Raw genomic sequence first — 23,998 nt, forward strand, 5'->3', positions numbered from 1 at the left:
AAATTTTGAATTTTTTTGCGCAGCTCCAGCAAACACATCTTGATGACACTGACTTTTAATTATTTTTGCTGCGGTGTTTCTACTGAAGATTTTCATTACTCTGTCTTTCACGAAAATCCATTTATTCTGCATCAGTGCTCCAAAAAAACAACTCTTCTTCCCCTCCCCCCCAAAAAAACTCCCCTGATACTTTTCTTATTTCTTTTCCCCAATGCGTCAATTGAAAAATAACCACTGAAAGAAATGATTCCTCCTCGCCCCCCCCCCCGCTCTCACAAATCTTGTAATTCATGTTTATAGTCCTATATGCAGGGGTAATCAATAGGCAGCCCGCAGTCCAAATCCTGACTGTCAGAGGCTTTTCAGCAGACTGCGGGATGCTCCAGGACGTGGGGCTTCCTCCCCGTGGGAGGTGCATTAGGACTGAAGACAACCCCCTCCCCATCCCCCCGAGGTGGAAGCCCCACATTCTGGTGCAAGTCTCTGTGTGGCTGAAGCCCCGTGTCCCGTTACGGCTGAAGCCCCACGGGAGGCACACCCTCTGGGCTTCATCCCTTCCGGGACTTACAGCTTCAGCCCCATCTGAGGTGCACTGGGACTCACAGCTCTGTGTGTGTGTGTGTGTGTGGTGCGGTGTGTTCTTGTCTTCAGCCCCAGCTTGTCGCGGGGCTGAAGCCCCAAGGCCGGGCACATCCTGCGGTCCGCTGAAGAGCCTCTGGCGGTCCAGATTTGGACTGCAGACCACCTATTGACTACCCCTTCCCGAACCTAATGCTTTGTCCTGTAGGCCATCCCCTCCAATATGGTGCCACAGAACAGTGGTACAAATAATAAGTGCATGCCTGAGCTTTGAAAACAGTGGGCCAAAGGTCTTGTCTACACTCAAAAGTTGTACTGCTTTAACTATACCAGTATAGCTAAAACAGTATTCACCTACATACAGGAAGTGGAATAAGCACCTTTAAACAGTGTAACTGTATACACTGGGGTGGTACTGTTGGAACTGTTTTGGTAAAAAAAAAAAAAAATCACCCCCCTTATCACAATAGTTATGCCAGTATAAAATTTGCTTATAGACCAGGCCAAGGACCTTGGGCTAAATGGTGTAATTCAATAAAGATGCATGTGCTTATGTAACACCAACAGCCCCCCGGGATCGAACCTGGGATCTCTGGAGCTTAGTGCATGAGCCTCTACTGTGTGAGCTAAAAGCCAACTGCCTGTTAGCTAAGGCTGTCGAGCAGACTCATTTAACTCTCTCCAAGTGGTCTTGGTGCCACTAGATGGGACGGAACACCACACCCAGGAGGTGTGTGGGTTACACTTACACCAGGTTTGAATCTGCACCACTGAAGTTTAACATTGTTCTAATCCTTTGAAAAATGTTAGATCTCTCCCATGTTGTTGTTACAAGCAGTGTCTTTTTTAAAAACAGCCTTCCTGTTCCACAGGCCTTGTTAGGCGTATTTGACAGAGGAAATCAGTAATGTTGGGGAAACATTGGCAGCCTTCATATTAACCAGCGCTCATACATAAAGGGACAGCTGTTGTTCGGTGTCAAATGATAAGGTTTCTAGAGGGAACAAGAAAGCCCTTGTTCAAGCGCGACATAACCTTCAAATTACCATGCAGACCGGAGTGTACTTTGGAAAGATTAGAGCGCAGATGATGTACACATGGATAATTACATCTGGAAAGTACGGCAGTAATTTCTTGCTCTTCCTCAGAGCTTATAAAAGATACCTGTGACAGATATGGCAATTTCCTGCAATATTTTTGGGAGATCTGAGTGCATTAAGCTTATGTATCATTGTGGGCCAGGGACTTGTATTCAAGAGCTAAAACCAGTGCGTGGTGATTAGACAAATTCACTCAGGTTGTAACCCCTTCAAAGAAGTACCACCACCCACAGAGGCTCCCATATACTGATTCAAACTGGATTCTCCAGAGACCAGCAGACAAAGAAAGGACTTTTGGATACATAGTTTGAGTTTAAACTGATTGCCGGCTTTCTTTCTGATCCAGCAAATGAACAGGACCTTCTGTCCAAAGGCATGGCCCCAATCCTAAGCGAAAGGTTGGAGGAACTGATGCCAACCACTGCCCGTGTGCAGATGGGAGTGGGGGTGGTGATCTCTAGTCAGTTTATTAGGATGTGGGTAGGTTCTTTTTTCTCTATAATTCCTTCACCTCCGCAGTTCATGTAGACATACCTGAGCTAGCTTTAATCTAGGCTTGCAGGCAGGCTAGTCACTCAAATAATTACCCAAGGTTCCAGGCAGGCTTGCACATCAGCATGGGCTCCAGCACAGCTGTGACTTCACTGCTTCAAGACCCATCCTTGCTTTGATCTAGCTAGCTCAGAGATGTTTACACAAGCTGCAGTCACATCCGTGACTGCAGTGTAGATGTTCCCTCAGCACAATTGGGAGTCAGTCCCTTCCACTGCAGAGCAGCTCATCTCCCTGTTACCTGTTTCAGAGGAAATGCAGAGCCCTGATCCCTGGTCTTTGCAGATTAAAAAAGCCTTTCAATTGCTCTTTACATGAAGTCTAAAGCAGACTACAGAAAAGACTCTCAAAATGCTGTTTGCCGTGTTGTTGTAGTCGTATTGGTCCCAGCAGCTGTTCCAATAAAGATATTAGCTCACCCACTTTGTCTCTCTCAAGAATGAAAATATTCTGAATGCTTGCTTTGACACCCTGCGATTTAGAATCAGATACTTCGGTGCTTTGATGAAATGTCTTTTCTCCCCTCATGTCTTTGCGGAGTTAAAACCAAATTAATTGAAAAATGGCATGGAGATGGGGATGGGGTGGACTGACATGGGAGAAAACAACCACAGACATTTACCAGGCAGGAAAACACACTGCTCTCTGGCAAGCATCAAGGCTTTGTGAGAGAGGAAAACAAACCAGGGAGTTCTAACTTTCTGTCATCTCCTCCAGCTCAGATTATGAATCCTCCAAATTCTGCGAAACGTTAGCAACAACCACCGATTGGCAGTTGTGGAATTCTAATCATTATGCTATTTGGCAATAATCCCAGAGGAGGAGAGAGATGCCGGAGGGCACATGCATGCTTTTTGGATGTTTCAATTTGCCAACTCTCTGAAATCGTTCAGTAATGTACAGAGTAAAAATAAATAAATTAACACAGGGCAGATTACAGTGATTACAGTCCTCCCAACAGAGGGGACTATTTTACCCACCGAGGTACAATGATTTTGCAGTAGAACAAATTAAAGTCCATTTGTTTATAGTACCCCCCCGCACTGGCACACAATGCATTTCTAAAGATGGGGAACAGATTATTCCTACAGCAAAACCAAAACATACGATTTTGACCCTAAGGCTTTACTTTGCTTTCACTCCCTTGGATATCTCATTAAAGTGATTCTAGAAAAACATCAGATATTTGTTTTTCCCCTGTAAATATTTCCAAGTCTGTTTTATTGCTTATGAAAGGTGCCAGGCTTGAGCATGCAGGAGATTGAAGTCTGTACTGGGCCTAAACAGAAATGCAGGCATGATGGCAATACCCACGTTTTTGCATATCAGCTGGAGTCCAGCAACTGCAAATCCATTCTTAGCAAAGACGATGGTTTAACAGCAACTAACGTTTAGTTTCCAGCAACTAAAGACATAACTGTGAAGTTTGCATCTGTGTTTGACTGGAATCATTGCACCTGAACATTTTGGGCCGGGATTGCTGGCAAATTTAGAAGCACTTTTGCTATAGAACATGTGTCCTGTTATTACAATATAAATGACTCCCAGCTAATTAACATTGCTTTAAAGTCTACATGACACAGACAGCTCAGACTGTTCCTACTGCAAAGAAATAAAGAACTCACTCTTTCTCTGATTTTACATAGCACAGCAATGTAGAAATGACCAAAAGGTACATACTTGATTAATTCCATGCAGAATGCTTATTCCCTCAAGCGTGAAGTTACTAGTCATCTTTTAAGAGAATTAGCTGATAGCGCCTGGTCAGAAGAATTCTTCCATCAAACTAGCAGTGTCTATTCCGGGGATTAGACTGCGAACTGCAGCACACAGGGAGCGAAATTTTTCACAGCTCTGAGTGACATAGCTAGATCAGTCTAATTTTTAAGTGTAGACCAGTCCCGAGTGCTTTTGTACAGCAGGGAACATTTGCAAATACAGTTCCCACAGTTACCTGGACAGTGTTTTCTTGGTGGGGTAGCCCTTTCTCAGGCCAGGTCTATGCGACAAAAGTTTTGTCAGTGTAGCATTTCAATCAGGGGTATGAAAAACCCCCTCGGTCCCTAGCTGACATCTATGCCAGCAAAACCTCCCGTGTAGACATAGCTATGCTGACAGTAGAATGCTTCTTTTGGCACAGCTAATGTAGGGGGTCTTATTCTGAGGACAGAAAACCTGTCTATCAGCAAGAGCTGCATCTACATTAGATAACTGCATTTGTAGTGTAGACAAGGCATCACTTATTCGCCACCTGTGTGGGGGCAGAGATGGAGGGGGTTGAGGTGAAGGTGGCTTTAAGCCACCTTTGTGCTCTTGGTACTCTGTGACCATGCCCTGCCTGGATCCTGGTGCAAATTAGAGCAGCCTTATGGCTACTCTAAGTTATGCTTTGCTGCCTACCACCCCTGAGAAAGAGACTGACTGTACTGTAGTGCACTCTAGTCTCACCCCTTATGCTGGGGGCTGGGAGCAGAGCCAGTGGTAGAATCTTTACACCAGTTCTGCACAGAGTCTATTCTCAGGGGGCTATTTCTGACCACTTTCAGGTCCCCAATGCTGCTAAAGTCACTGGAGTCTAATGTTAAACTGTAGCATCCCAATAAAGAGTTAGCTGCCCAGCTTTGCACAAAACTCACTAGGGTTTGTACAGTTCAGTCACCATCACTACTACTCCCCATCTAATTGCAGTGATTTGACTGGCTCAGCATTACCAATGTCGTCAAGCCCATGGCACATTAACATAGAATTCATCCAAATGGAATCACCCAGGGGTTCATAAATAATTCCACTGCCCTGCTGCTGTATTTCCTTGGTACATTTTAGCCGTGCCATGGCTGTAATGATTGTCAGGGCAGCGTGCTTTTGAGACCAACACTGCTCGGACGGATTATCTCAGTGCATTACTGCGGCAGTTGCCCTGGGATGTGGCCATACATTTATCACAGCAGCACTGCTCTGAGCATGTAATTGACCTTTTCTAAATGAACTGTATTATCCTGACTGACTCCAGTTTCGATGGCCGTTCCTGTGGTGTCATCTGTTCAATTTCCTTATTCTCTTGCCCACGAAGTACAGCTCCTGGGCTCAATCTTTTATGTAAAGTTGGACCAAAACTTTTGTAGCTGAAAATGCACACTTGAGTCGATCAAAATACTTAGTGAATTTGTATCAAATTTGTCTAATTGTTTCAGTCAGGGGGGAAAAAACCTTCAAAAAAATCTAAAAATGAACATTTTCAATTCAAGATGACTTTTTGTTTCGAAAATGTACTTCAATTTTATCTTTTTTTTAAAAAAAACTAAAATGATAAAGCTTGAAAATGAAACAAAATATTTTGTTCTGGGTCAAACAAAATGTTTCATTCCACTTGAAATGCTTGGGGGTTTTGGGGCCTTTTTTTTGGTAGTGCAAACAAACTAAAATATCAGCTATTTGCACGGCTGTACTTCTGTGATCACTTATGTTTGTTCAGAGTTCTGTGAAATGCACTATGAGACAGTCAGTTACTGCAGAGAATTCTTTCCCAGGTGTTTCCCCCACATGCTCAGGGTCTAACTCAGTGATACTCAGACTGAGGCTCACAAGCTGCAAGTGGCTCTAGAATGGAGCTCTGTGCACCACATGATATTAAAACAGAGTGTCTTTTAATTATTAACCAATCAGGATGCTTTTACCATGTTATTAACCAATTGTAGATGATAAAATAAAAAATCCATTCGTAGCAAAGATGATAGTTTAACAGCAACTAAAGTTTAGTTTCCAGCAACTAAAGACATAATTGTGACATAATTGGTCAGTCATTTTGCTGTGAGTATTGTGTGTGTGTGTATGTAATGGGTGGGTATTTTGATCGCTAATTTGGTTCCTGAACCAATGAGGTCTGAGAATGACTGGTGTAACTGCTTCCCATATTTGGGGTCAGGAAGGAATGTCCCCCCAGGTCAGATTGGCAGAGACCCTGGAGGGTTTTTGCCTTCCTCTGCAGCATGGGACATGGGTCGCTCACTGATTCCAACTAGAGTAAATGGTGGATAGTCTGTATCTTGGGGTCTTTAAATCAAGGCTTGAGAATTCCAGTGACTCAGCCAGAGGTGATGGGCCTATTACAGGCAGGGGTGGGCGAGGTGCTGTGATGTGCAGGAGTTCAGACATCATGATGGTCCCTTCTGGCCTCAGTGTCCATGACTGGTAGAACACTGTACCCACATTGTGCTCTCTTTAACTAGGGTATAAATGACTTCCCATGGCACAAAGCAGTGGCTGAATCAAGCCTTATGTGTGTGGTGCTCACTATTAAATGGCAACTTCTCCCTGTCATGGGTACTGTGGCATCCATCCACCCACTCACCCTCTCTAGCACGTTAACTTTGTTTTTTCTTGATTGAATGCTGTCTTTCTTTGAATCTGGCTCCGTGCATTTACTTAAAGCACTTTGCATATGCATTTTCTTCCTTCTAAACAGTGACATGAAGTGTGAGAGAAAAGAATATATCCGTTCAATGTCAGGGCTGCACAGAAGTAGGAATGGGGCAAAACTTAAACTTTCAGTCTACCCATTTACCCACTTCCTGCTATTTGTTGGAACCCAGATCTAAAACACTGCATTCCCACCCCCACCAATGCCAGTGCAAAGTTATAAGGCCACGTCCTAAATTGATCAATAGGAGCTCTGCTGATTTACACCAGCTGAGGATCTGGCCCCATAACTGGGTTAGGTTACACCTGGGCGGCCTAGTGGATAGAGCACAGGAGCTAGGAGACCTGGGTTCTAGTTCAGGGTCTGGCACTGGGTAACTGCCAGGAAGTCACTTTCCTGCTCTGTGCCTCAGTTTCCCTATCTGTAAAATGGGAATAATGATACTGACCTCCTTTGTAAAGCACTCTGAGATCTTCAGATGAAAAGTGATATATAAGAGCTAGGTATTTTTCTTTGTATATACAGAAATATACACAATATTACCTATAAGAATGGCCATACTGCATCAGACCAAAGGTCCATCTAGCCCAGTATCCTGTCTTCCAACAGTGTCCAATGCCCGGTGCCCCAGAGGGAATGCACAGAACAGGTAATCATTAAGTGATCCGTCCCCTGTCGCCCATTCCCAGCTTCTGGCAAACAGAGGCTAGAGACACCATCCCTGCCCATCCTGGCTAATAGCCGTTGATGGATCTATCCTCCATGAACCTATCTAGTTCTTTTTTGAACCCTGTTATGGTCTTGGCCTTCACAACATCCTCTGGCAAGGAGTTCTACAGGTCAACTGTGCGTTGTGTGAAAAAATACTTCCTCTTGTTTGTTTTAAGCCTGCTGTCTATTAATTTCATTTGGTGGCCCCAAGTTCTTGTGTTATGAGAAGGAGTAAATAACACTTCCTTATTTACTTTCTCCACACCAGTCATGAATTTATAGACCTCTATCATATCCCCTCTTAGTTGTCTTTTTTCCAAGATGAAAAGTCCCAGTCTTATTAATCTCTCCTCATGCGGCAGCGGTTCCATACCCCTAATAATTTTTGTTGCCCTTTTCTGAACCTTTTCCAAGTCTTTTTTGAGATGGCCACATCTGCACACAGTATTCAAGATGTGGGTGTACCATGGATTTATATAGAGGCAATATGATATTTTCTGTCTTAGTATCTATTACTTTCTTAATGATTCCGAACATTCTGTTTGCTTTTTTTGACTGCCGCTGCACACTGAGTGGATGTTTTCAGAGAACTATCCACAATGACTCCAAGACCTCTTTCTTGAGTGGAAACAGCTAATTTAGACCCCATCATTTTATATGTATAGCTGGGATTATGTTTTCCAGTGTGCATTACTTTGCATTTATCAACATTGAATTTCATCTGCCATTTTGTTGCCCAGTCACCCAGTTTTACGAGATCCTTTTGTAGCTCTTCGCAGTCTGCCTGGGACTGAACTATCTTGAGTAATTTTGTATCATCTGCAAATTTTGCCACCTCACTGTTTACCGCCTTTTCCAGATCAGTTATGAATATGTTGAATAGGACTGGGCCCAGTACAGACCCCTGGGGGACACCACTATTTACCTCTCACCATTCTGAACACTGACCTTTTATCCCTACCCTTTGTTTCCTATCTTTTAAACAGTTACCAATCCATGAGAGAACCTTTCCTCTCATCCCATGACAGCTCACTTTGCTTAAGAGCCTTTGGTGAAGGACCTTGTCAAAGGCTTTCTGAAAATCTAAATATACCATATACACTATATCCACTGGATTTTTATTTCATTTGATTCTTCGCTTTCTTTCACATATAGTGCCACTCCCACACTAGCATGACCTGTTTTGTCCTTCCAATATATTTTGTACCCTGGTTTTACTGTGTTCCATTGATTACCCTCATTCTAAGTTTCTGTGATGCCTATTATATTAATATCCTCATTTAATACGAGGCTCTCTAGTTCGCCCATCTTATTATTTAGACTTCTAGCATTTGTATATAGGCACTTTAAAAACGTATCACTTTTTAGCTCTCTGCCATTATGTGATGTAATTGAATGGGCCTTTTTTCTTTTGACTGTTTCTCATCAGATCTTACCGGTATTTTATCTTCTATCCTCTCCTTCTTACCAGGACATAGAGAATCTCCATTAATAGATCCTCCCCTAAGGGATGTCTCTGCCTGAACCACGTGCTCCTCCGCACCTGTTGGCTTTCCCCCAGCCCTTAGTTTAAAAACTGCTCTACAACCTTTTAAATGTTAAATGCCAGGAATTTGGTTTCATTTTGGTTCATCCTTCCTGTATAGGCTCCCCTTTTCCCAAAGTTTCCCCAGTTCCTAATACATCTAAACCCCTCCTCCCTCCACTATCGTCTTATCCACGCATTGAGATCCTGCCGTTCTGCCTGTCTAACTGGCCCTGTGCATGGAACTGAAAGCATTTCAGAGAATGCTCCCACGGGGGCCCTGGACTTCAATCTCATACCTAGAAGCCTAAATTTAGACTCCAGGACCTGTCTCCTATCCTTCCCTCTGTCACTGGTACCTACATGTACCACGACCAACAGCTCCTCCCCAGCACTACACAGAAGTCTATCTCGATGTCTCGAGAGATCTGCAACCTTCGCACCAGGCAGGCAAGTCACCATGCGGTCCTCCCGGTCATCGCAAACCCGGCGATCTATGTTTCTAATGATCGAATCCCCCATTACTAATACATGTCTCTTCCTAATAACTGGATATTTTCTTACATCACATATATATATATATATATATTTACAAAGGAGGAGAATTTGCAGTACACATCAGAAAGGTGCGACTCATCAGCATTCACAGGGCTGTGAGCTGGTAGCAGCCAGTATGAGTGGGGCATGCAGCTGCAATCATGCCGACCCTATGGGCAGGAAGAGGTGATCAGAGATGACCTGACCCAAACCTGAGAGGTCTGGTTTGCTTTCAGACCAGACTGAAATCCGACACTTGTAGTTGGGTCTTGTTGGGTTCAGGTCAGGTTGCAAGGCTTTAGAGTAGATCAGCCCTTTGACCGTACCTGTACTAGAAATCTGAGCCTATGCACTAAAATCCATTTAAAACTGATCTGGTTAAACAACCTGAAATGTTTAAACTAAACTGATTTTTAAATCAATTTATTGATGCCGGTGCAGTTTTCTGCTATAGACAAGGCCCTAAAAAATGCAAAGAGGTGGAAATATGTAAATGCTAGGCACTTTTGTAGCTCCTTCCCATGAAAGTTCTCCAAGCACTTTACAAGCATTTTTGAATTAAGCCACCAGTATCCCCTTCTGTCTTGCCAGCCTCATTTAATACATGCCTCATGTTCTTGATTTGTACTTTAAAACTTTTCTTTACACTGGTAGCTATGTCGGCTGCATGCTGATGACTGATTTGTACTGAAGGCCCTGTAGAATGATTCTGCACAATTTGTTTTCATATATGCAGCGATTCAGATTCTTAAACCGGCAAGGCTGCTGAATCTGCTTTGTGACTTTTTCCTGTCTCTAATAAAAATCTGTCAACTCTGATTTCTGTTTAGTATTTCAAACATCCTCCTTTATGGATCTTTGGTTTGCTTCTGCTAAAGAAAACACATCAGTGCTGATGAAGATAACTCAGTTTTCTTGTCTGGGTTATGAGCTGTCTGGTGTGGCTGAAAGATATGAAAAAGAACGGTACTTTATTGTGTTTTAGATACCAGGGAGAAAATTCATGCATCATTGAACTCCATTGACTGCAGTGGAGTTACTCTGGGTTTAGACCAGAGGAAATGTTGCCCCGTGTTGTCATTTGGAGTGCGTGCATTCTCTCCGTGCGCTGGCCCAGCTCTGTGCAGGTAGCTGGCTCAGCACACCTTGGAAAGACTACAGACAAGGTTCAGTGGTGAAGGCGCCCAGCTGGGTTTATTGTCAATGAAGCACGGTCCTAGTGCCCTATATGTGCTGCACACTGACATGTGTATGCCTGTGACAATGGACTCAGCTCAGTCAGCAGGACATTCCACTGCCCCCTCGGCTGGACAAAGGGTTAAGGCAAGGTATAAAATGGGACAAACAACTTATGTACCACCTTATGTGTTTCATGACATCTGCTTGTTACCTCTCCTTGTATCTTGCTCTAAATGTCTCAGGCAAAACTTCCCAATTCATCACTTCTGTAAACCCCTCTTATCTGTTGGTAGGTCAGGATATACCTGGGCTAATCTTTTGCTGTGTATTCACACACATACGCAGTGTCTGTTGCTTCTTAGGAGTGCCTGTGTTTTAGCAACACTAGCAGGACCTTCGCCAAGGTCATGTATCGGACAGTGAACTTGAAAGGATCTGCTTTGTGGCCTGACTTTGGTTCACAGCCTCTGGTTCAGGCTTCAGGCCTTGTACCAGACCCAATGCTCCAGGCTCCCTCTCTACTACACCCTGAGTTTCACATCAATAGCCCTGTGTTATGTGTCAGAGGAACTTCATCCTCTGTCTCTCTCTCTCTCTCTAAACTCTCCATAAGCCGAGAATGGTTCTTACAGCCCTCCACTCCCAATTATGCTTTCCAGTCACACACTTGCAGGTAGAGAGAAGGCAACGCGCACATTAAATAGAGCAGGCACAATGTTCCATGCAAGTGGTTACTGTTACAAATAGCCATATCTACTGTTTGAAAGTAGTTAGAGATACTTTGGTATTACAATGTGTCATCAGTCTCACATTTACACCAGTGCAAATTTGCAGATGACACCAAGCTGGAAGGGGTTGCAAGGACTTGGAGGACAGGATTAGAATTCAAAATGACCATGATGAATTGGAGAGTTGATATGAAATCAACAAGATGAAATTCCAATAAGGACAAGTGCAAAGTACTATGCTTAGGAAGGAAAAATCAAACACACAGCTACAAAATGCAGAATAACTGGCTAGGCGGCAGTACAGCTGAAAAGGATCCGGGGTAGATAGACTATGAGCCGGAAATGTGATGCAGCTGTGCAAAAGGCTAATCTCCTGGGATGTATTAACAGGAGTGTTGTATGTTGTGTTGTATGTTGCTGTCCCACTCTACTTAGTACTGGTGAGACCTCAGCTGGACTCTCTCCAATTTGTCCACCTTTCCTAAAGTGTGGAGCCCAGAATTGGATGCAGTACAACAGCTGAGGTGTCATCCGCGAATTTGCACTGGTGTAAATGGGAGAATAATTGCATTCTGTAATACCAAGGGAGGTTGTGGAATTCCCATCAGTGGAGGTTTTTAAGAACAGGTTGGACAAACACCCATCAGAGATAGTCTCTGTTTACCTGGTCCTGCCTCAGCACAGGAGACTTGTTGAGGCCCCTTCCAGCCCTACATTACTGTGATTCTGGGAAATCAGGAGAACTGTCAATGAAGCCAGTGTTGCACTCAGTACCTAGCTGCCTCAGTTTAGCAGTATTAAGTGCATTCCCCTTAAGCAAATGGAAAACAAGGCAATATTTATTTCAGCAACAGATGGGACAGATTCAGTTCATTCAACCGTGAGAGAGTAAGTGGAGAAGAGCAGTGCCAAGCCAGCTCTGAAAGGCTGCACATTATAGAGGTAGAGAACTGTCACGGGAAACCAAAATTTCATTACAAATTGAGGTTTAAAACTCAGGTCAGCGCCTGTCAGGCTGGAAGAGAGAATTGGAACTGCATGTAGGACAGATCACTGTGACAGCTTATTATCAAAGGAGATGGGTGGCAAGGGTTTTAGTCGGATTACAGTTTGGAAATGTGATAAAAATAATGGTATGTATTTTTTTAAAATTTTTTAATTTTTGCCTCTAGGAGACTTGATCTTTAACTCGTTCGATGGAATGGAGACAGAAAGCATTTGCCAAGTGAGTTCTTCAGCACTTTTCTCTTACTAAGAAACCATTGGCAAGACAGGACAAGAGAAGCTTGTTAAAAATTTACAATCTGTGGTCCCACTTACTCAGGTCTAATTCCAATAGAGTCACTACACCAGAGCAGCTAGATCAGAATCAGGCCCCGTATTTGCAATTTTATGTTTGCATATCAGATTTTTAAAGGTCAACACGAAACACAAAATTATATGTGATGACAGTGCCTAGGCACCCACTGAGAACAGGTCATATTGCACTAGGTCCTGAACAAACAGAAAGAGATGCCCCAAAGAATTTATAGACCATCAGTGCCATGTGGATGCAGGGACCTTAATGGATGACTCCAGCCAGGGCAGATGTTCCCATTGCAGACCTGGGAGACAGTGTGGGGAGGCATTGTCTGTGGCTCATTTAGAATGATCTTGTCCACCTCTGTGACAACTTGAGGCCCGGAGTTGCTGATGTTACATTGCTTTGATGGCACCATATCAGGATTTGAAGGCACGCTCTGGGAATGTTTGCCTTAATGTTAGATAGCTCAAGCTGACACCCGTTCTTGAAAGGACAGCTTGTTTCTCTTTTTGAAGATGAATTGAGTAGTGTGGGAAGGTATTTTCCCCCATTCTGTAATGGTAGGGCTCGGTAACCAGTAGTAGGAAGTAGTTGTGGTTTTCATCACCTTTTGATGCATTTCCTGGTACCCTTTAGTAGCTCAGTGACATACTTTGCACACCTATAATGGCTTTCGTCCGAAGTCCTTGAATGAGTGACAAAAGTGGGAAGCTCCATGGCCTGTCTTATCCAGGACTGGATGATCACAGTGCACCCTTCTGGCCCTGGAAATTGGGAATCATCCCCATTTGACAGAGAGAGAGAGAGAGAGACAGGTGCACATTGTCAGAAGTGGCTATCGATTCTGATGCCTGGTTTTTTTGGGTGTCCATCTTAAAGTCTGTGGCAGAGCCAGGAACATAAAAATGGTCATAGTGGATCAGACCAATGGTCCATCTAGCCCAGCATCCCATTCTTCAACAGTGGCCAGTGCCAGATGCTTCAGAGGGAATAAACAGAACAGTGCAATTATCAAGTGATTCATCCCACATTGTCCAGTCCCAGCTTCTGAGAGTCACATGTTTAGGGATGCTCGGAGCATGGGGTTGCATCCCTGACCATCTTCGCTTATCACCATTGATAGATCTAACCTTCATAAACTGAGCAAATTCTTTTTAAAACCCCTTTATACTTTTGACCTTTACAACATCCCCTGGCAACGAGTTCCATAGGTTGACTGTGCATTGTGTGACCCCTGTTTTGTGTCTTTTGTGTGTTTTGTGGAGGGGTAAATGACACATCCCTATTCACTTTCTCCACACCATTCATGATGTTATAATCATTTCTGTTGACATTCACTGTGCTTTTTCCAATTCTAATGTATCTTTTTTGAGATGGGGCGACTGGAACTGCATGCGGTATTCAAGGTCTGGGTGTACCGTGGGTTTGTATAGTGACATTATGATATTTTTTGTTGTATTATCTCTCTCTTTCCTAATGGTTTCTAACATTCTGTTTGCTTTTTTGACTGCTGCTGCACATTGAACAGATGTTTTCAGAGGGCTATCCAAGGTCTCTTTCTTGCATGGTAACAGCTAATTTAAACCACATCATTTTGTCTGTATTGTTAGGATTATGTTTTCTACTGTGCATGACTTTGCACCAATCAGCATGGAAATAAATAAGCAATTAAATCCATATTTCCTTAGTCCTAGTATAGTGCCTTAACTACAAGACCATCCTTCCAGTCAGCTCCCATTCCCACATCTTATGTATTTGACATAAGGCTGCTGGCTTTGATACAGTTTTCCTGAAACACAAGCAGTGCGAATCATTGCAAATACTGTAGTATGGGATCGCCTATGTTTCTATCACAGCAAAAGTATAATGCTTCTTTTTTTAATGGCAAGCAATGCACTAATGAGAAAAGGAAATGGCTGTAAACCATTTTTAAAGCCTGTGATGAAGTGGCAAGTGTATAGTATTAGAACAAGCACATTTAGAAACTGTACAGCCACTTTTTATTTTTCTCTTGGAGAGCTGCGTTCTGTACATTTAAATTTAAATGAGACTGCAGCAAGGATGCCGAGAGTGGATCTGAACTCTGCTGGCTCTGAAGCCAAGCTTAATCTTCAGCCATGGGGAACTAGGTTGCCAAAGAAACAGAGAGTGACTTCTTTCTCTTTTTCTGGAAGTTATAGATTAAATGCATCCCAAACTTGCGAGACAATTCTTGCCCTGTTGTAACCTCAAGACTCACACTAAAGTCAATAGAACTATGCTGATTGACACCACCTAAGGATCTAAACCGTGAGCAGCAGTATAGGTTCCCTGTGTAATCATACAAGTGGCAGTCACATTAGGATGTGCCAGAGAAATCTGACAGTATCAGATCAGAGTAGGTGGAGGTGGGAAAATTCTGTTAGATTTACTGAGTGCAATCCACGATCAAGAAAAGCTGTAGGGCCAGACTGACCAAGGTATTTAGGCACTTAAAGATACAGAGAGATACTTAGGGGGATTTCACAAATGCCAAAGCAGGTTAGGTGCCTAGCCCCCATTGACTTGGGGGATATTTCTACTGGCCGCTTTTACGACAATGAGAGGTTGCCCCAAACCCTGGATCCAAATACCCCCAAGACTTTGGAGAAAGGTCCACATTAAAATAAAACAGAGCCTTTGGAGATACAGCACCCGAGTCTCTTTGCTACCATCGTACCACTGAAGAGGATAGACTTACACTGTTGTGAGACTTATGTGAGAGAACCATTGGAACTGGGCTCGTCTAAAATTAATAACTTTGTACATTAAATTGCTAATCACTGGGCTAACAAACAGGGAGTGGGCATAGTCAGTCCTGTAGTGCCAAGCATCATCCAGCATTCCCAGGACACGCTGTCATGAATTAAGCAAGCTCTGTGCATTCTGGATCTGTAATTAGAAGTATTTTGATACAGTCCTTTAATTGGGAGGCTTTGTTCAGTGAAAATTGTTTGGCTGCTTAACTGGTTAAATGCGATTAAGTCAACATAGTTTCAGGCCACATTTGCTTTCTACTGTAAGTCAAACACTGTGTGTGTGAGTCATAGGAGCATAGCATAAAATGTGTCTAAATGGATTAATTATTTTACTTGCTACCAGAGGGCAGCAATAATTTGCTCTACAGCCTTTTATATACCTGGACCTTCCTGAGAGCTGTGGAGCTATTCAGCCAATTCACCGTGACGTCTAAACTCTTTGGAGACAGGGCTGCCTCTTATATGTTTATACAGTGCAAAGCACAATGGGACTCAGCCTGAGTGGGACCTGTAACGTAGCCACTTGCGCTCTGCTGATTCACCCTGGCAGTCAGAACAGGTACGTCCTATTAGATCCAACTTGAGTGCCTAAAACAGTTTCTCTTTCCAAAGCAGAAGGAGGAAGTGACCAGGATAGAGGAGGTCCTGCACGGGAAACTTTTGAGGAACAGTCAAGCGCTGATGAAAGCTTAGGTGTATCTTGATAGGTTAATGGAGTGTGTATGTGCTATGCTAGAAGAATGGGAACACATACTTGCTTTAGCTGTCCATGTGCTCTTTAAGCTGAGGCTTTTAAAGGTGGTGGAACAATGTTCCAACACAAACTTTGCCAACTCCTCGACAAAATCTGGACCTGCAAAGAAATTCCACCTGACCTGAAGAAGGCCAACATTGTTATGATATTCAAGAAAGGGGACACATTTTTGTGCGGGAACTATAGAGGTATTGCTTTCCTCTCCATAGCAGGGAAGATTCTTGCCTGGATCCTAGTCAACTGCCTCCTCCCCCTTGCTGAGGAACTCTTCCCTAAATCACAATGTGGCTTCAGGCCATCTCATGGCACAACTGACATGATCTTCGTGGCACAACAGGTTCAGGAAAAGTCAGAGAGCAACACCAGGAACTGTTCATGGCATTCATTGATCTAACCAAGGCCTTTCACTCTCTATTGATCATGATGCCCTATGGAAGGTGCTGTGTAGTGTCTGTCCACAGAAATTCATTTCCATCACCAGACTACTCCATGATGGGATGACTGCCACCATTGGCTCAGAGACTGAATCACAGAATCATAGAATATCAGGGTTGGAAGGGACCTCGGGAGGTCATGTAGTCCAACCCCCTGCTCAGAGCAGGACCAATCCCCAACTAAATCATCCCACCCAGGGCTTTGTCAAGCCTGACCTTGAAAACCTCTAATGAAGGAGATTCCACCACCTCCCTAGGTAACGTACCACACCAGACACCAAGCCACAGCTCACTTTGAGGAGAACAGACATGCTCATGAGACAGAGACGCGACAAAGAAGGAAAGAAAGGGCACAACACTCCAGCCAACAACTATGTCTCCTCCAAGATTACACCTGTCACTTCTGTGGGAAAATCTGCAGGGCAAGAATTGGGCTTTTCAGCCACTTAAAAACTCACCGTGAACTCCCTTGGCAGACATCTTTGGCTTTCCCTTGATGCGAGGATGAAGCACCTTAAGGACCAACTTGTAACATTCATGAACAGCCCCTCCCTGTGGGTGGCATGAAGCTGTACTGCCCTAGGGTGATCTTCAGGAGGGATGATGCCACCAGCAAGCCGAACACCTCCTAGAGACACTTAGAGCTCTCGGAGAGCATGCCTGCTGTACCAGCTACACCTACACTATGAGCTAAGACTGGGATTCCCAGCTTGCAGAGGCAAACTCATACTAGCTCTCATGTATAATCATGTAGCTGGGGGCACCAGGGGCCCAGTGTGCCCTGCTGTCTTGGCAAGTGTGTAGTGGAGGTGGGCATTGTGGTCCCACCCCTTTTTTCAGAGCAGTCCTTGTACTCAGGGGAGTTCAGAGATTGCAATAGGGCAGGTGCATGAAGGCTCCACCCCACTTTTCATGGAGGCTGGGTGCAATCTGTCCCGAGTTAAGGGTTCTTTTGGAAATGCCCCTCAATCATCTACTTGTAGGTAGAGCTGGTTGAAAATTTCCCATGGGAAAAAGCTGATTCAATGAATGTGGGAATGTGTCAATTCTACTGAAATTTCATTTAGGGGAAAAACCGTTAACATTTTCATTTTTTTCCATTTTGAAATGACTTTTTAGCATCAACTTTAATATTTATATGATCATTTATATCATTTTTATAATGCACTATAAAAAGTCTCCTTCGAAGCAAAATGTTTTGCTGATGTCGAAACAAAATGATTCAACTGACCCCAAAAGCAATCACTGGGATGACTTCACTTTGTGGGAGACACCGAATGTTGACATCTAATTCTGATTTGGAATGAAAGCAAAGGTTTAAAGTGTTGAGATTCCTGGCTTAGCACAGCTCTGCTCCTAGGACTGTTTGTTGGAGTTTAGCTGCAGCTGCTTGGGATCTCCCTGGGGCCACGTGCACTGTACAGCTAACGTTAATAGCTGGGACAAGTACGTGGAACCGGGAGGAACAGAAGTATTACTCTGTGCATTGTTCTGAGCAGGGCAGTGGGCCAGGCACCCCAATGACACAGCCACCTACTCTTGCCCCCAAAATAACAATCAGTGTTACCAGCAGAGAATCTTGTTGGCCAAGTTGCAGCAGGTAGCAAATATCTATTGCCCCAAGCACTGTATAAATAGCATACTTTCAACCCAGTGTGTGATTCAGGGCTGGGAAGCAGCACAAGAGATAAGGTTATTAACCTCTGTGTTCTCCATAAAACTCAGAGCCCTCACTGTATACTTATGTACCTTACAGGTTCTTTTCTAAATCTTCCCACCGCCTCTGCAGTTGCACCCGCCCTTAATCCCTAGCCTCAAACACTTAATGAAACACCTGTTTTTCACTTTTAGTAGTAACAAGATAACCTGAGGGAGGAAGAAGAGGGGTGAATCACATATTGAATTTTCACTGAACTTCTGCAAAACTTTAGAGCCAGATTCTCTGCTTGTGTAAATCAGTATAGCTCCAGTGAGCTCAGCTGACCTAAGCTGATTTGTACCTGCTGAGGGTCTTGCTTTTCCTGATCTCAAATAAACATCTTTATGGGAGCCACCTTCAAGTGTCGTTACACTCCACAGGTATTACCATTCCTATAAACTGTACCCTGTCTTCCCTGCCAAGTTCATGAAAAATTAACCCCAAGATCCTGGTTTTATCCTTTCCCTCCTTTACCTTTTGTTATCCTTAGTCTCCTCTGTCCATTACATCCAGCTAAATTTGCTAAAGTGCATTCTTCGAGCAGGTTTATGAAAGGGTTTAGCATGGAAATATACATTGCAACAAAACCCACATGGCTAAGAAGCTGGATGACTTTCAACTCCTCAGTGTCAGTTTAAAACACACACAGAGAGAGTGACAGAGAGAGAGAGAGAGAATGAGACACAGAGGTGCTGTGTTGGGAGCTGCTAACACAAAGATTGTTCCAGCCAGAAAGCTGTTTTAAAAAAAAAAAAGTTATCTGGTTTCAGACAGTTAGTTCGTAAGCTCTTTGTGGCATGGACTGTCTATGACTATGTTATCACAATGCCTAGCATCATAGGACCCAGTTTTTAGTTGGTCCCTGGGCATTATAGTAATATATTAATAATGGCTTAAAGTTGAGCACATGCAGAACGTTTGCTGGATCTGGGCCTGTATGAGTGTGTCTGCACTGCAGCTGGGCATGAACCTCCTAGCCCGGGTAAAGAGACTTGGGGCTGACAGGACTCAAGCATAGGATGGAGCATTTCCATGTCCTTGCTGCTTTCTGGGGAGTGGCAGCCAGCAGAGCGGCTAGGGGGCAAGTCAGCCCTGTTGACAGCCTGATGCTGGGCAGGGGGTATCTGGCGGGGAGTCGTTGGGGAGCAGGCCAGCCCCTATGGTTGCCTGTTGCACTCCACTCCGAATGCTGGGCCAGTGGCAGCAGGAGGCAGCTGGGGGCAGTGTGTGCAGTCTGGTGGGGATTGTGGCTTGGCTGCGAGGTGAGGGAGACTGGCTGGAGCTGCAGGAGGAGGTGGCATGTTGGGGAAATAAGGGAGTTGGGTAGTGCCAGGCTGGGGGGGGGGGGGGGGGGGATGCAGAGCATGCACGGGCATGGGTCTCCAAATGGCAGTGTTGAAAAAAGTTAGGGAATCTCTGCTTTAGAGCTGTCCTCGGTGTACCTCATTTGTTCTAACTGTGCACCGGAAATTTGAATTGTACTCTTGTCTTCCATCTCCTGTTCTCAGGCAGTTTTCCCTGTGTGCTGTTTATGGTTTTGCTTTTTTTGTTCCTTTTTGTGAGGGGGGAAAAAATTAAAAGATGAAATAAAAACACATTGTCAGTGTACAAGGGAAAAAACCCTCTGACAGAGTGGAGAATTATGAATGCTGATAATATTGTAACTATAAATTCATAGTAACCTGTATTATAACCTGTAAATCATAATAACCTGTATTCATCATAACCTGTATGGGGCAGGAGGGATAGCTCAGTGGTTTGAGCTTTGGCCTGCTAAACCCAGGGTTGTGAGTTCAATCCTTAAGGGGGCCATTTAGGGATATGGGGCAAAAATTGGGGATTGGTCCTGCGTTGAGCAGCAGGTTGGACTAGATGACCTCCTGAAGTCCCTTCCAACCCTGATATTCTATGTATATCTTTGGCACCTTTTGTTACCTATCTCTGAGAGTTTTGAAAACAATTAATGGTGTTATCATAGCATCTGGGGGCCTTAGTCATGGATCAGGACTCTGTTGCACTAGATATTGTACAAACAAAACAGAAGACCTTCCCTGATCCAAAGAGCTTACAACCTCAGTACAAGTCAAGAGACAATGGATGGGTGCAGACAAATGGGGGACCACAAGGAATCAAGACAATAGTGGCCAGCATGATAGGCAGTTAATTAAGTTTCACAACACCTCTGTGATGTAGAACTTTCCAGAGAGAGAAACTGAGGCACAGAACAATCCTTGGTCATATGGGGCCAGATTTCCAAAGATATTTAGATGCCTGAAGATGCAGAGAGGCACCTAGAGGGGTTTACCTGAGCGTCAGAGCAAGTTAGGCACCTAACTCCCCATGGATGGTCTTAAGTGCTTTTGAAAATTCCACTAGGTGCCCTTCTACATCTTTAGGCACCTAAATACTTTTGAAAATCTGGCTCATGGACCCTTCCACTCTCCCCCACAATCCAGCAAAGCCTTGTAGTACATACTTAACTTTAAGCACATGAGCAGAACCATTGACTTTACCGACACTACTCCTGTGCTTAATGTTATAATAATCCCTAGCTCTTAAATAGCACTTTTCATCAGTAGGGCTCCAAATGATTTATAAAGGATGTTAGTGTCATTATCCCCATTTGTCAGATGGGGAAACTGAGGTACAGAGCGGGGAAGTGACTTGACAAGGTCACTCAGCAGGCCAGTGGCCAAACTGGGAATAGAATCCCAGGGATCTTGATGCTCACTGCTGGGTTTCAGAGACTGGACTTCCCCCCGGGCTGAAACATCTACACTGCTAATTTTAGCCCCGCAGCCCAAACCAGTTGACCCAGGCTCTGAGGCAGTGTGGGATTTTCTGTCCAGTGTAGACATATCCTTAGTGTAGGCAGGGATCCATTGCATTTAAAAATGTGTTGGCTGATTGTGGGTCTCTGGAGTTAACCACGCTGAAACGCAACTATCCTTGTTCTCACAAAAGGCAAAATCGTATTTAACCTCATTATTTCAAATGGTTTAGGTAATGCATTTTCCCACTCCAGGTAAGGCCATGTTTTAAATGGGAGCCTTGGAAACAAAAGTGGATTGATCCTTTGCCCCAAAGCTTGAGTTAAATATGCCACAGAATAGAGGGTTAGAGACCACTCGTGCTGTCTGTCCTTACTCTGATATAACAGATTACAGTCTAAGTCTCTAATACTTTCAAAGTCTTTCAAAGTCTCTAATACTCCCCCTAAATTGGATTTCATGGCCGGAAATACCTTGGCCAGCAAAGCAATTTGCTGACAATTTTTTTTTCTTCAAATCGCAAAGCGAGTCTGGTTCAAAGAGGATCAAAACGCTGGATAAAAAAACGCTGCTCCCAGTCCAAAAGTACTAATCAGCTTCAACAGCTCAGATCTACTACCCCCCTGCATTTTACTCATGACCCTCCTCCTATGGCCAATCCAAACATTTTAACTGATGCTCTCATCAAGCTGGGAAAGGTTCAGACAGAGTGAAGTTACTGTTGCCAGTATAGATTTTTACAGCCACTGTTGCCTCCAGGGAAACAAAAATATTATATTGGCAAAGATCAGTTGGCTTATTTATTTGTGTCAGTTTCCACTTTTAAAATGTCATTGAGATGCTCAGACATTTAAACCAATGTATAAAGGGCCAGATCCTACAATGTGTATCTCCCACTGACCTGAATTACAAGCAGGGGCAAGCTACCTAAAATAGACACAGGCTGTGTCCACACTACAGTGGCGCAGATGCAGCTACACAGCCTAGACGCTTGCTTCAGCAATGCAACGTTTTCTTCCATCGCTGTAGTAAATCCACCCCCTCCAGAGGCGGTAACTAAGCTGATGGAAGAATTCTTCCTGCAACCTAGCGCTGTCTACACTAGAGCCTAGGTCCCCTTAATTATGTCTCTTGGGGCTGAGAATTTTTTAACCCCCCTGAGCGACGTAGCTAGGTCGGTCTGAGTTTTAGGTGTATACAAGGTCACAGACTGCAAAAAGAAAAGGAGGACTTGTGGCACCTTAGAGACTAACCAATTTATTTGAGCATGAGCTTTCGTGAGCTACAGCTCACTTCATCGGATGCATACCGTGGAAACTGCAGTAGACATTATATACACACAGAGACCATGAAACAATACCCCCTCCCACCCCACTGTCCTGCTGGTAATAGCTTATCTAAAGTGATCATCAAGTTGGGCCATTTCACCCTCCGCCCCCCCCCCCACACAAACTCACTCTCCTGCTGGTAATAGCCCATCCAAAGTGACCTTTGGATGGGCTATTACCAGCAGGAGAGTGAGTTTGGGGGGGGGGGGCGGAGGGTGAAATGGCCCAACTTGATGATCACTTTAGATAAGCTATTACCAGCAGGACAGTGGGGTGGGAGGGGGTATTGTTTCATGGTCTCTGTGTGTATATAATGTCTACTGCAGTTTCCACGGTATGCATCCGATGAAGTGAGCTGTAGCTCACGAAAGCTCATGCTCAAATAAATTGGTTAGTCTCTAAGGTGCCACAAGTCCTCCTTTTCTTTTCGCAAAGACAGACTAACACGGCTGTTACTCTGAAAGACTGCAAAACTACTCTCATTGTTGCATCCCTTACAATATCACCAGCCAGAGCAACACAAAGGCAAGGTGAACGCGCAAAGAGGAAATAAACTAATCCAACGTCAGCAGCAATACGTGTGACCTGATGGCCACCTAACCTGGAGCTTAGTGACCTACCCCGAAAGAGTGCATTCTGAAGGTTCAGGGCCCTCTTATGGGCAATCGTTGCAGCTCCTCTTGGTAAATTCAATTCCAGGCATTTGTGTGAAACAGATTGATTGTCAGGTGTGGGAGGTGGCTGGATGGGCTCAGGGCTCACCATTTACATGGCAGTGCTGGGCTCTGCGAATGCAAATCAGGGAAGACGCGGAGTCTGAGTTAGCTGGATGTAAAGTTGGGATAAAAGTTGGTGTTAACTTCTCCTAGCTTTGATGTGAAGAACAAAACACCCAGATTTCAGAGTAACAGCCGTGTTAGTCTGTATTCGCAAAAAGAAAAGGAGTACTTGTGGCACCTTAGAGACTAACCAATTTATTTGAGCATAAATATTTATGCTCAAATAATATTTGAAAATATTTATTTTCAAAAAATATTTATTTGCTCAAATAAATTGGTTAGTCTCTAAGGTGCCACAAGTACTCCTTTTCTTTTTGCAAAACACCCAGAGAATCTTCAGTAAAGTTGCTCGGAAAAGAGGAGGGAGGGGATTGTGATAATTTTCTCTGTTTCCCCCTTTTTATGACATTTTCCAAAATGTTGCCAGCTCATATTAAAAAAAAAAAAAAAGGGTGGGGAAATCACAAAAATGTCATAGGTATTTTTTCCGATCGCAACCCCCTGCGCCACTAGTTTTGACATTGCAAAAATTTTCAAGCAGTTCTGATGTTAAGTGAGAGGATGGGGTATAAGTACTGTTAGCTCATGGAAGTACCAGGACAGGAGGGATCCTGTGAACCATGAAGCTGTGCTTTGTTGGGAATTTGTGAAGTTTTTAAGAACAGGTTAGACTGACCCTTGTCAGGGATGGTCAGTGATACCCAGACCTCAGTGGTTCAGGAGCCAAATTAGCAATCAGCATTACCCAAAAGAACCACAGTTGTGTGAATTCATTGTTTCATTTACCTATATATACTCATTCTCGCAGCAAAATGACTGATCCAA

General features: G+C 44.0%; 1 protein-coding gene across 2 annotated transcripts in view; it reads right to left on the bottom strand.

The window, feature by feature from the left end:
- LOC125626354 (pyroglutamylated RF-amide peptide receptor-like) overlaps positions 1–23,998 on the bottom strand; it is an 87,084-nt gene that overhangs the window by 49,425 nt on the left and 13,661 nt on the right. The gene's annotated exons all lie outside the window — the stretch shown is intronic.

The sequence above is a fragment of the Caretta caretta genome, chromosome 26, assembly GCF_965140235.1.
Source record: "Caretta caretta isolate rCarCar2 chromosome 26, rCarCar1.hap1, whole genome shotgun sequence".
Lineage (NCBI taxonomy): Eukaryota > Metazoa > Chordata > Testudines > Cheloniidae > Caretta > Caretta caretta.